Genomic DNA, 12,764 nt, shown 5'->3' on the forward strand with positions numbered 1-12,764 from the left:
AAAAGGAATCATCAAAATCGACTGACCCAGTCAAAAGTTATGAGGTAATCAGCACAAAAAAAAACACACAGTCGACTTGAGAACCTCCTCCTTTTTTGAAGTCGGTTAAAAATTAATAAAAATTCCGTTTGATATTACAATTGAGATTTCGAGCTCGTGTCTAACTGTGACCACGTCGCCATGCCTACGGGAGATGACAGCCTCTTACCACCAGCTTCACTCGATGATCCAAAATAAAAAGTACTAACAGGCTCCATATTTTTTAAGAGATTTTATGACCTGGTAACTAAGACCTTTAATTTAAGTCTTATTTTAATTTATATTCTTTTTCTTATGAAAAATGATAATATGGAGTGAAATGAAATGAAATAAAAATTATCATATGGGATGAAATATAATCTCAGTAAAATGAAGTGACGTGAAGTGACGTCCAGCGGCTTTGTTTCATTATCCCATATTTGTGCACTTTCACAGATACTAAACAGTTAATAAACCACCGTTATTACACATTTAAATCTGAAGAAACACTAAATAGACAAAATAAAACAAATCACACAACTTCACTCCTCGCGTTCCCGCCAAAATGTCCTAACAGGTTTCAGATACTACTGCATGTACTGTTTTCTATTCGCTGATATGTGAATACCACTATTACCAAGGCCAGAATGTCGAATGGTTTTAGAATAGTAGACAAAATCAAATTACAAATATATTCGTTGATATAAAGTAGATCTTAAATACGTGTCGCCATTTTTTCTTATAATTCAAACGAACAAACTTATTAGTTACTAGCGGCCCGCTCCGGCTCCGCTCGGGTCTTTAACAAAAATTTCAACGATATTTGACGTTGTTTTATTTTTTTAAATAAAAGAACACTTATTGCGGCACAACTATAATAGTTAGACATATGCTGTCGAGACAGTTTTTGTAAACAATAATGTGTTCTACAAAGTCGTAGTACATTATTTTATTCTATCATCAATAATTTTCGCAGGGCACGCGATGTAAATAATGTTTTAGGTATTTTTTTTACACCTTGGGTTACATTATTGGAGTTTTAGTAAGGATCCCTAATGTTTTTCAAAAAAGATTATAGCCTATGTCACTCGGGAATAGTGTAGCTTCCAAACAGAGAAATAATTTTTCAAATCGATTCTTTAGCTTCGGAGCCTATTCAATACAAATAAACAAACAAATCTTTCCTCTTTATAATATTAGTATAGAAGTATAGAAAAGCGTATTAGAAATAAACACAAATGGAATGTACTAATTCACGGAGCGCGCTAACCTTGATGATTCCATCAGTGCGCTAGATCGTTTGCCCGTCGACACAAAAGAAAATTACATAAGACGATTTAACATTTTTCGAACTGGCCACACCGACCCGCGCGTTCCTATAAAAGGCGGTAACGAAAAAGAATCGAGAGATTTGAAATAAAAAAAAAAGAATAATAAAACTTTGAATTTGAAAAAAGAACTCGATGAGGTAACGAACGAGGCGCGGTTAGCGCGTTCCTTTTTTAAAATCCGTCGACGTGTGTGGTCCGCTAGGGATGGTACTCGTATAGTTGGCTGTTTTTTTTTTTGGTATATCTCCGTAATGAGGTCTTTGCACGTTCGATTAAAACTATGATACGTTAACAGCTTCGGAATTATTATCTTGTTCTTATTTTGTTAAGCCGCTAAAGTTTTAAATGTTAGCATTTTGTGAAAAAGAAAACAATTCTGAATAATGAATCCCTGTTTTATCTCAAAAAGATTTAATGCTGTATATAATATTATCAGATATTAAATTTTAGGCTGTGCGTATTGAAACTTAGATTCTGCAAAATTCTAATGAAAGAAATTGCAAAATGACTTAAAGGTCATATAACATTGGATCTTTTTCGGGATGGTTCTGTCGAAGATGTCATCATGATGCCCATTATCTCTAGTAGCCGCTTGACAACACCTAAACAATATCTTTCTATTTAAAAGAGTCACGAATGAACAACAAAAAAAAAACAATTTAAATCGATACCTACCTATTTCACATTTACATAGCCCTATTAGTAAAAAAAATTATTGAAAGGCCGTCTCAAATTCGACATTCGTCCTAAACGGTCACGGAATAGATTCGAATTTCGAATGTTCTTAAATTAAACAAGTCACAATTTTCCGTAACTGTTCTCTTGTAGCTCTAGAGAGCTGGCTGTGTGTTTAAAATTGGAAGTAGTTCTTTATTTGAAAATGAGCATAGCGCTGTTTTCGGGTTCCGCGATTCGAAATTTAATTATTAATTTTTTTTTTGTGAATCAAATGCGGTTAAGCCTGTTTCGTTATTATTAGCGCAGTGTTCCGTAGCTTTACTAAATTTTTATTTTATTTTATTGTTTACATGTGTGGATGAGCTCACAGCCCACCTGGTATTAACTGGTTACTGGAGCCCATAGACATCTATAACGTAAATGCGCCACACACCTTGAGATATAGTTCTAAGGTCTCAGTATAGTCACAACGGCTACCCCACCCTTCAAATCGAAACGCATTACTGCTTCACGGCAGAAATAGCCGGGGGGCGGTGGTACCTACCCGTGCGGACTCACAAGAGGTCCTACCACCACCTAAATTTGATGCTCGAAATCAAATTAATTATTGACAAGTTTATGCACGAAGCAACCAAGTGAAATCACATTAATCCTTTTTGAGTGGCACAAAGAAAAACGGCCCTTTGAGTATTTTTCCTTTGATATAAGACCTCCGAAGGGTTTGTAGTTTGCATTTCGCTTGAAGGGTATCCATTGCCACTAGCGGCATTATTGAATTCCTTTTGAATTTGTTTATTGAATTTTTACTAGCAGTTAAACGTTTTGTGAGTTTCTTAGGTTCCACCACTCTGTCGATTTCTGACGTGAAGCAGTAATGTGTTTCGGTTTGAAGGGCGGGGCAGCCGTTTTACTATACTCAGACCTTAGAACTCATGTCTCAAGGTGGGTGGCGCATTTACGTCGTAGATGTCTATGGGCTCCAGTAACCACTTAACATCAGGTGGGCTGTGAGCTCGTCCACCCATCTAAACTTCCCATCCCATCCTAGCCTATCTTACAACGGCTGCCCCGCCCTTCAAACCGAAACGCATTACTGCTTCACGGCAGAAATAGGCGGGCGGTGGTACCTAACCGTGCGGACTCACAAGAGGTCCTACCACCAGAAAAAAAAAAATATTTCGATCAGAATTCTTAGTATCCTCGTCTTCGGTAATCGCTCGTGGTGTACCGAAGATCAAAGACCTCCTCGGAGAATCTAACTATGTCACATAAATGACGTGCATAATTCTTTGAGACATTTTCGACAAAGCAATAAAACCTTAAAGAAACGAAAAAAAAAATATAACCATCGACAACCATACAAGAAACCGTAAAATACTTTACGCTTAATTTGAAAAGTAAAATATTTTGTCAAGCTAAATGGTATAGGTACCTTGTTCGAGGAAAAAAAAACCTTTGACACAGCGATAATCAATTTACCGCGAAAAATTTACAAATTTAACGTTTGCCGGCCGACGGAGGCGATTTTCAAACGATTTCTTCTAGACGCGTCCGTAAATAATAATTTTGTGCCAAGCGTACAATGTTTTCATACTGAATTTGTACACGTAAGTAATAAATCTTAAGTACGTCGTTTGTACATTCAAAAACACACCTTTCTGTGTTCCAATTAAAAACTATATTCCTTTAAGCGTATTGTTGTCTCGCTATTTTGCGATTCTAAATTCGAATATTTCATTACCTAAACTAGCGTAACTAAAATTTTGTACCATTGAATTTCGAAAATATTGTAGTCTTTATTACCTCATCCGTAAAGTTTCGGTTCGTCAATGGGATAAAAGTCGTACTGCGTCGCGAATCGCGCCAAAAATATTGACGTTACGTTTGACAGGTGTCAAAGTAACGATGAAAAAAAAACAGTCATTGTCGCTTGACCATAGACAATTGATTGTGCGTTTGATACTTTTTGCGTATTGTTAGGCGACGTGTACAATGCGTTCCTTTTGTTTATTATTGTATTATTTTATTGCCTTACCTTGTTGTGACTTACACCTGATTTACGTGTACTATATGATCTTAGAAACAAATTCTAAGGTTTTTTTTTAATTTGTTTTTACGGCGTGAGAATTCAAGTCACAATTGACTTGTTAGTAATGTCAATCAATACTGACATCTTCTTCGGAGTCACTGTTTCATCTGCTCAAGAGTTACGCAATATTATTCTACATCAGCAGCTGGCCATCTGTTTGTAATCTTAGCTAGATTCAAACTCTCTATTTTACCCTTTAACGAGAAGTGCCTAATGAAGTCACTCTCACGTATTACAGGACCGGAATAGGCATATGAGTTTCTGCCTATTTACCACAGTGAAAGCACATTGGTGAGTTGAAGTTATCCGAATAGGCACTTATCGAGAAATTCATGGTACTATAGAAGTCCACATTTTTGAGTTATTGCTGAAAAAAATTATAAAATATTTTATTTATTTATTGCTTACAGCTTGCTTGGCTGCCCCATCCTTCAAACCGAAACGCGTTACTGCTTCACGGCAGAAATAGGTGGGGCGGTGGTACCTACCTGTGCGGACTCACAATGAACTCAAAAAGCTACTGGTAGTTGGATACTTAGAATTCCCGCCCGGATAGGGACTGCGATGCTGTGGATTGGGATTCTTCATACGAACGCTAAAAGAAAGCTGTGTGCAATTAATGCGAAACTTCAATCGACTTCGCTAATAATAAGAAGAGTGGGCGGCGCCATTCAAATTACTATGGGTTGGTTTTTTATTGTAAGTAGCACCACCGCGCCTTTTTGCCACGAAGCAGTAATGCGTTCCTGCAACTATTATCCAATAGAAGTCAAATCTGAAAGTGGATGGCGGCATTTAAATTGTTGATGTCCATAGGCTCCACAGCTTAACACTACGAGGGCCGCGTGCTCGTTCTATAGGCAATAAAGAATGAGAGCACACAAATATTTTGCTAACGTTGTATATTTCAGTTTTAAATATTTACTTTAACAAAATTATCGCAAAGAACCATTTTATTACGGCTGTAACGATTAAAATTTTGTAGATCATAAACAACATTCAATCGGTTAATGAACGAATGGAACGACGATAAGGAATGAAATAGTATTGACGTTTGTTTTTTTTTTTTTCAAAGCTAATATTGTTTGCGATTTACACGGAGCTTTTTTAAACGCTGCATTGTGGTTTTTTTATGATTAAAGGATTACTGGTGGTCCAGAGGCCTTTCCAGTTTCACCAGAACAGGTGGGCGAGCAAAGGCTCAGCCAGGAGAGGTGGGATTTTCTAACAGCTGCCTGAGCGTCTCCGAAGGAGACCTATCAACTCAAGAGCAGCTGCTTTGAAGTCGTCGTGGCCTAAAAGATAAGACGTCCGGTGCAATAGTGTTGAAGCGATGCACCGGTGTTCGAATCCCGCAGGCGGGTACCAATTTTTCTAATGAAATACGTACTCAACAAATGTTCACGATTGACTTCCACGGTGAAGGAATAACATCGTGTAATAAAAGTGACACCCGCAAAATTATAATTTGCGTAATTACTGGTGGTAGGACCTGTTGTGAGTCCGCGCGGGTAGGTACCACCGCCCTGCCTATTTTCTGCCGTGAAGCAGTAATGCGTTTCGGTTTGAAGGGTGGGGCAGCCGTTGTAACTATACTGAGACCTTACAACTTATATCTCAAGGTGGGTGGCGCATTTACGTTGTAGATGTTTATGGGCTCCAGTAACCACTTAACATCAGGTGGGCTGTGAGCTCGTCCACCCATCTAAGCAAAAAAAATAAAATAAAAAAAAAAAAAGCTGCTTCGCGAATGAATCTACTACCGGATCGGAATCGCGACCCGCTGAGAAGATCCGGCGAGAAACTCAGCGAGCTGATTCATGGGTTAGGTTGCACGGCGAACTCTTTGTTGAGTTCGACGAGTACGGTTACCGGGGTTCCTCAGCCTGCTCCTAATGTTAGAGCTGAAGGCGTCTAATGCAAAGGTTTGATGGATCCGTAAGGACGTGATACAATGTAGATTAATATAACACTAACATTATTTTGAGTACGCTAGCTTTGTAGGCAGCGGCTTTAGATCTGCTCTGTTATTTGTAATTGTTTTGTTATTGCTTAGGTTGGTGGATGGGCTCACAGCCCGAGTGATGTTTAGTGGTTACCGGAGCCCATAGACATCTACAACGTAAAAGCCGCCATCCACCTTGAGACAAGAGTTCTAAGGTCTCAGTATAGTTAGTCAGGGTGGTGGTACCAACCCGTGCGGACTCACAAAGTGTCCTACCACCAGTAAGATCTCTAAGGCCTCTACAAAGATCTCTACGATACTCTTTCCTGTATAGTTTTGTTTGTTTGTTTTAAACTTACATTGCTGTCTATATTACAAACTCATTACGGGCTGTTACCACAATACACCTACGCTTATAATGAGTCCTATTACCGTAATCTTCTAGTTGATCGTCTATCGGTGATCATAAGGTTCCGAATTATCGGAAACTCATAGTATTTAGAGATCTATTTGTATCTTCTTAGGGTCTACACCTCACATAGAAAAAGAACAAATAATTCTAAAATTGTCATATTCATCTACTTAAAAAGTATAATTGAGAAATTGCTTGCAATTTACTGGGGAGCAAGAGAATCGCTTTCACGATCTCATATCGCGACAAAAATATGAACGAAACATGCTAGATAGATAGTCCAAAACTTGATTTAACTAACTTAACTTAAATTATTATAAACAAACAATTAACATTCACGAATAGTTATAGTTAGAAATCATTATTTAAATAAAACAAATCGATTCATTATCTCAGATCTGTTTTCTAGAAGTACCCTTAAAAATAGAACGTCATAATTGCTTGTACACCACGCCTTATACCGAACTAGTTAGCTCAAACGATAAAACCAAATTAAAAAAAATATGGCCGATGGAAAATGGCGGGCGAGAACCAAAACAGTTTAATTACAACACGGACCACACACGTTGCCTTTCAAAACAATAATTATATTGCCTTCAGGTTTATAATTTCGCGCGCTCACGGTTCCCTTAAGAGAATAATAAAAATTAAAACATAACTTTACGTTATAAATGTCGACAACTCGATTTATGGCGGGAATATTTAGGTGACGCCTTCCGAGCGGGAAATTTCGACCAATGACGAACGCCTTCGAGAAAAATATATCTGTTTCTGTCTTTCGCGTACAAAACTCATATATCTAAACTCTTCTAACATAATATCCAGTTTCACTCCGAGCTTTGATATGGAATGTTTTGTTAGTTGGGATAGGTCAAGATAAACTGGTGTAACAACATTTCATTAGAAAATCATTAATTTATGTAGTAACAGAATCATAAGCTTAGTATATCTTTTTATTTTGAATGTTTGAAATTCAGCCGATAAATTCAGCTTTCGTTATTATTATTCGAATGCGGGATTTAATAATTGAAATTTCGACTGAGCAAGTCTATTTATAATAATCAATTAGTATCTAGTATCATAAAAGATGGCGATATGTTGATTGGCGCCCGTCGTTTTCCCGCCGACACTCGTTCAAAAATACTGTCTCTATAATCACTTTTTAGGTTTATCAAATAGTCATTCAATTGCGTTTTTGCAGGATAGCCGTCGGAGCACTGTGGTTTATAAGGAATGTGGATCTCCATGATGACCTGGAACTCAATCAGTAAGTATAGATAGTCGGCATCATTGCGCCACTTTGAGAAGGCGGCACGACACGAAAACCCTCTTGTCGTGGCCGCCGGAAATTACATACCCGATTCTGTGGACCAATTGGTAAACATTCGACATCGTCCTAAGCACGTCATAACTGATCCTCCCGATCCATTAACGGTGCTTTTAGGTACCACAAGCACCGGTCAGGTGGGCCGTATGCTCGTCTGCCTACAAAGGCAATAAAAAAATAAAAACTAAATTAACCGCCTTGAGTTCTTAATAACTAAATAGGTATCCCTCTCTAAAGTCTTTGAAGCTGTTTACGAAGTCAATTAACAATGTTTTATAAAAAAGTTAATACAGTTTAACAAATTCGGATTGCAATTTATGTGTTTTTGGCGGGCTTTCTATCTCTGTCACAGACTATAAAATGTTATATGTTTTTTTTTTGGACTGGCAGTCTATAGCTGTGTTGTAATACTCTAGTATGATACCTCCTTGTGAATCCCTAGTAGTCTTACGGCAACGACAGGTAAAAAGAAAGGTCCTATGCTAGCAGTAAACAGTCAAAACGTGACCTATATTAAAGCAAGGCAGGTGGATATTTCCAAATCTACATGCCATAATGAACCATAAATATATTCAGAGAAGTGCTATCCTATTTAGACCGGCCCACGACTAGAAAGACATACGTTGAGGTAGCGGAAATGAATCCAAAAAACGAATTCTCGATTAAAGACCACTAAAAAGGTTTCGCCTCTATAATTACGGTTACATAACATAATCACGATGCCGGCCATTTTGTTTTAGCGGCGCATCTAAGATGGCGTCGCCCTTAAAAACTTAATTCGACCCGTCATTAAGGAGCATCGGGTTTTTTTTGTTAACAAAGGCCTCGGCGATGGCCCTCCCAATGTTACGCTAAATTATTTGGATACCATAATATATGTTGATGTGCCAGAACGCAAGGTTTTTTTTTTAATTATTTATTAACTTCAAAAACTAAATTTCGAAATTTTTAGTTTACTTCATTTTTGTTTGGTTTTTCATGACCCACCGGAGTTAACTGGTCATGGGAGTCTATAGACATCAGCCACGTTAATACCGCCGCCCGTTTTGACAGATGAATTCTAAGAGTTTAGAAGTTTATTCTAATTAGAGAAGTCGTCGTGGCCTAAAGGATAAGACGTCCGGTGCATTCGTGTTGAGCGATGCACCGGTGTTCGAATCCCGCTGGCGGGTACCAATTTTTCTAATGAAATACGTACTCAACAAATGTTCACGATTGACTTCCACGGTGAAGGAATAACATCGTGCAATAAAAATCAAACCCGCAAAATTATAATTTGCGTAATTACTGGTGGTAGGACCTCTTGTGAGTCCGCACGGGTAGGTACCACCGCCCCGCCTATTTCTGCCGTGAAGCAGTAATGCGTTTCGGTTTGAAGGGTGGGGCAGCCGTTGTGACTATACTGAGACCTTAGAACTATATCTCAAGGTGTGTGGCGCATTTACGTTGTAGATGTCTATGGGCTCCAGTAACCACTTAACACCAGGTGGGCTGTGAGCTCGTCCACACATCTAAGGAATAAAAAAAAAGTCTAAATTTTTACAACGTCTGCCCCGCCCTTCAAATCGAAACGCATTACTGCTTCACGGCCGTAATAGGCAGGTCTTTCAGTTTCTCGTCGGGTCTTTTCAGGGGATCGCGATTCAGATCCGGTAGTAGTGCTCTTTGCTTGGGCTAGTGTTAGCAAACTCTCAAATCGAGCCCCGTGAGCTCACCTACCAGCGAGTAGCATAGCCTTTTAATCTACCAGTAATTAAGTAGGGATAAAATTACTTATTACAACTTAGCTTGGTATTATGTAAGTTGTTGTCTGTAAATTGATTGATGCTTAGGTAATGCTTACCGGAGATCCTGCGACGTTTGACCAGAATGACAACAGTGTGACGTTACGCTATGCTAAGCTTTTGTTTTATTTAAGGCTTGTAACTACTCGCGATCGCGGCATCAGATGTAGGCAGTTGTTTGAGTTATTTTTGGCTTGCTTGAGAACGTATGGTACCTAAAATATTACTATAAAGTCCATTACGTGTTGTTAAGATAAAGAAGCGTTCTTTGGTATGTATCTATGTTTGTTTGTTTGTAACAGAATCTTTGAACGTCATTTCCATTAACTCCAAGGCGTCTGATCAACTTGACAATCCGCGCGCGTGTCAAGGTCTGTTGATGATACAATAGTGTTATAACTTCGCTCTAATATTTTCATTCCCGATCCTGCGGACAGAATGGAAAGCAGTCGACGTCGCCCAAAACACGTCATCTCGGATCCTCCCGATCCACTAACGGTGCTTCTAGGTACTTCAAGCACCGGTCACCGTTCTCGTCGAACCCGCCGCTTGCGACGAAGGGCTCGACGAGTAAATTAACTCTCAGACACAGCCCACTAAGTTTCTCGCCGGATCTTCTCAGTGGGTCACGTTTCCGATCCGGTGGTAGATTCTGCGAAGCACTGCTCTTGCTAGGGTCAGTGTTAGCAACTCTCCGGCTTGAGCCCCGTAAGCTCACCTACAAACGTTAGGGTGAAGCTGAAATAGCCAAGGCTATCAGCATAGGTAAGAAATTCAAAAAAAGAGAGCAAACTTGTTTTTTTGTTTCGACTGCTGATTTTGAGTCCCGAGCAAGCGAAGGATTCTAATCGTAGAATCCTTCGCTTGCTCGGGACTCAACAGCACGAGATACAAAAAAACCTTTTTTCTCGTGTAGCACACAATATAACTTTTCACCTCATCAGTGAAAACACATATTACTTAACATAGACATAGAAATGAACAGGAATAGATTGAGATAACTATTAAAAAGGAAGGTAATTTCTTTATTACAAATATCTCTAAACTAGCGACCCGCCCTCGCTGCGCTTCGGAAACATTAAAACGCACATGAAACTAAAAAAATAAAATAAAAAAAAATTAAAAAAAAGTAGCCTATGTTCATCAGGGACAATGTCGGCTTCTAATGGAAAAATAATTTTTCAAATCGGTCCAGAAGTTTCGGAGCCTATTCGAAACAAACAAACAAACAAACAAATCTTTCCTCTTTATAATATTAGTATAGATATAGATATAGATTTTAGGGTATTAACTACGCGTTTCCGAACGTGTTTTCTTTGAGGTCGAATTCCAAAATCGAATTTTAACGGGGTTTGATTTTTCACTCGCTTTTTTATATGCACGTGACAGAGACAGAGCACAGTAAAATTAGAATGTTTCAAATGTATGGCTGAACAATGTCAATTCGTGGCACTGAAGATTGAAAAATTAAGAAGTTACTTTGACCCACGCTAATCAAAATCGCGTTTTGTTCACTCACAGCAAAACCGGCATGTTTGTGTTGCTGAGCAGAAAATGATATTGTTTCGTGATAATTCTAACAGATTATACAGTGCATTGGTTCGTAGTATTGGCTTAAGCAACGTGTAAATAAGAAGAGGATTAAAATATTTTAGTATCAACAGTCATCTGCGGGTAACAGCCAATATCGTTTTTTTTTCTTCTTTTGGAACTCTGCGTGTGACCACGAAATTAGTTAAGCTGTTTTTTTCATCTCCAGCCGCGTTCAATTTGAATTTGGGTTTCTTTTTTTTTTCTCGAAGGACGCCGGGAGCGGCCATTTTGGATATATAATTTTTTTTTTTAATTAACGGACTTGTTCCCTTAATGGCGGTCGGTTTATGTGGTTTTTTTTTGGGAAAAACAAAATTTATAGTTTTTCGGTAGAGTTGTAACAACGTATCTTCGGTAAATTGCGACATCTTAAAGGATCCGATCAGAGGATTAGATTATTCTATCTCATTTTTGGGTGGTTTCTTTTTTTTTTTTTTTTTTGTTGTCCAAAGACGAAGGTTTTCTCTTGTGACGGTATTATACAGGATTTTGTCGTCAGCTTTTTAAATGTTTCCTCATAAGCTTATTTATTACGCGAAGCGCTCCGGCGTTAAGTGTTTACGGGTGATTATTTATCACGTAATTGAATAAAAATTTTTGTCGAATCAAAATAACTGGAAGTTTACATTGCTTAATTTTTTTTCTTGATTGATTATAAATTTCCCGATTTATAAACAGTTCACAGTACTGTGCAAAAGCTTACTTAAGCAACGACCCCAATATATTCACGATTGACTTCCACGGTGAAGGAATAACACCGTGTTATAAAAATCAAACCCGCAAAATTATAATTTTCATAATTGTTGGTGGTAGGACCTCTTGTGAGTTCGCACGGGTAGGTACCACCACCCTGCCTATTTCTGCCATGAAGCAGTAATGCTTTTTTTATGATTGAAAGATTACTGGTGGCCCGGAGGCCTTTCCAGTTTCACCAGGACAGGAGGCCGAGCAAAGGCTCAGCCAGAAGGGGTGGGATTTGCTAACAACTGCCCGAGCGCCTCCGAAGAAGGCCTAACAAGTCAAAGCAATTGCTTCGCGAATGAATCTACTACCGGATCGGAATCGCGACCCGCTGAGAAGATCCGGCGGGAAACTCAGCGGGCTGATGCATGGGTTAGGTTGCACGTCGACCTCTATCTCGAGTTCGACGAGTACGGTTACCGGGGTCCAAAGCAGTAATGCGTTTCGGTTTAAAAGGCGGGCAGCCGTTGTAACTATACTGAGGCCTTCGAACTCATATCTCAAGGTGGGTGGCGCATTTACATTGGTCTATGGGCTCCGGTAACCACTTAACACCAGGTGGGCTGTGAGCTCGTCCACCTATCTAAGCAATAAAAAAAATTCTACACACGGGTAAAATTGTACCTACATAAAAAAGGGAAAAATACACGTGGTTTTCAAAAGCATTTATCACGTAATTGAATACTTTTGTTGAATCAAAGTAACTAGAAGCTTTCATTGCTTTATTTTTTTCTTGATTGATTGTAAATCTCCCGATTTCCGGGTGGTACTTTTGTTTTACGAACTGCTTTAGACAGTCCAAAGTAAGTACTGTGCAAAAGCTTACTAAGCAATTACCCCAATATT

This window comes from Bombyx mori, chromosome 2 (genome assembly GCF_030269925.1).
Source record: "Bombyx mori chromosome 2, ASM3026992v2".
Lineage (NCBI taxonomy): Eukaryota > Metazoa > Arthropoda > Insecta > Lepidoptera > Bombycidae > Bombyx > Bombyx mori.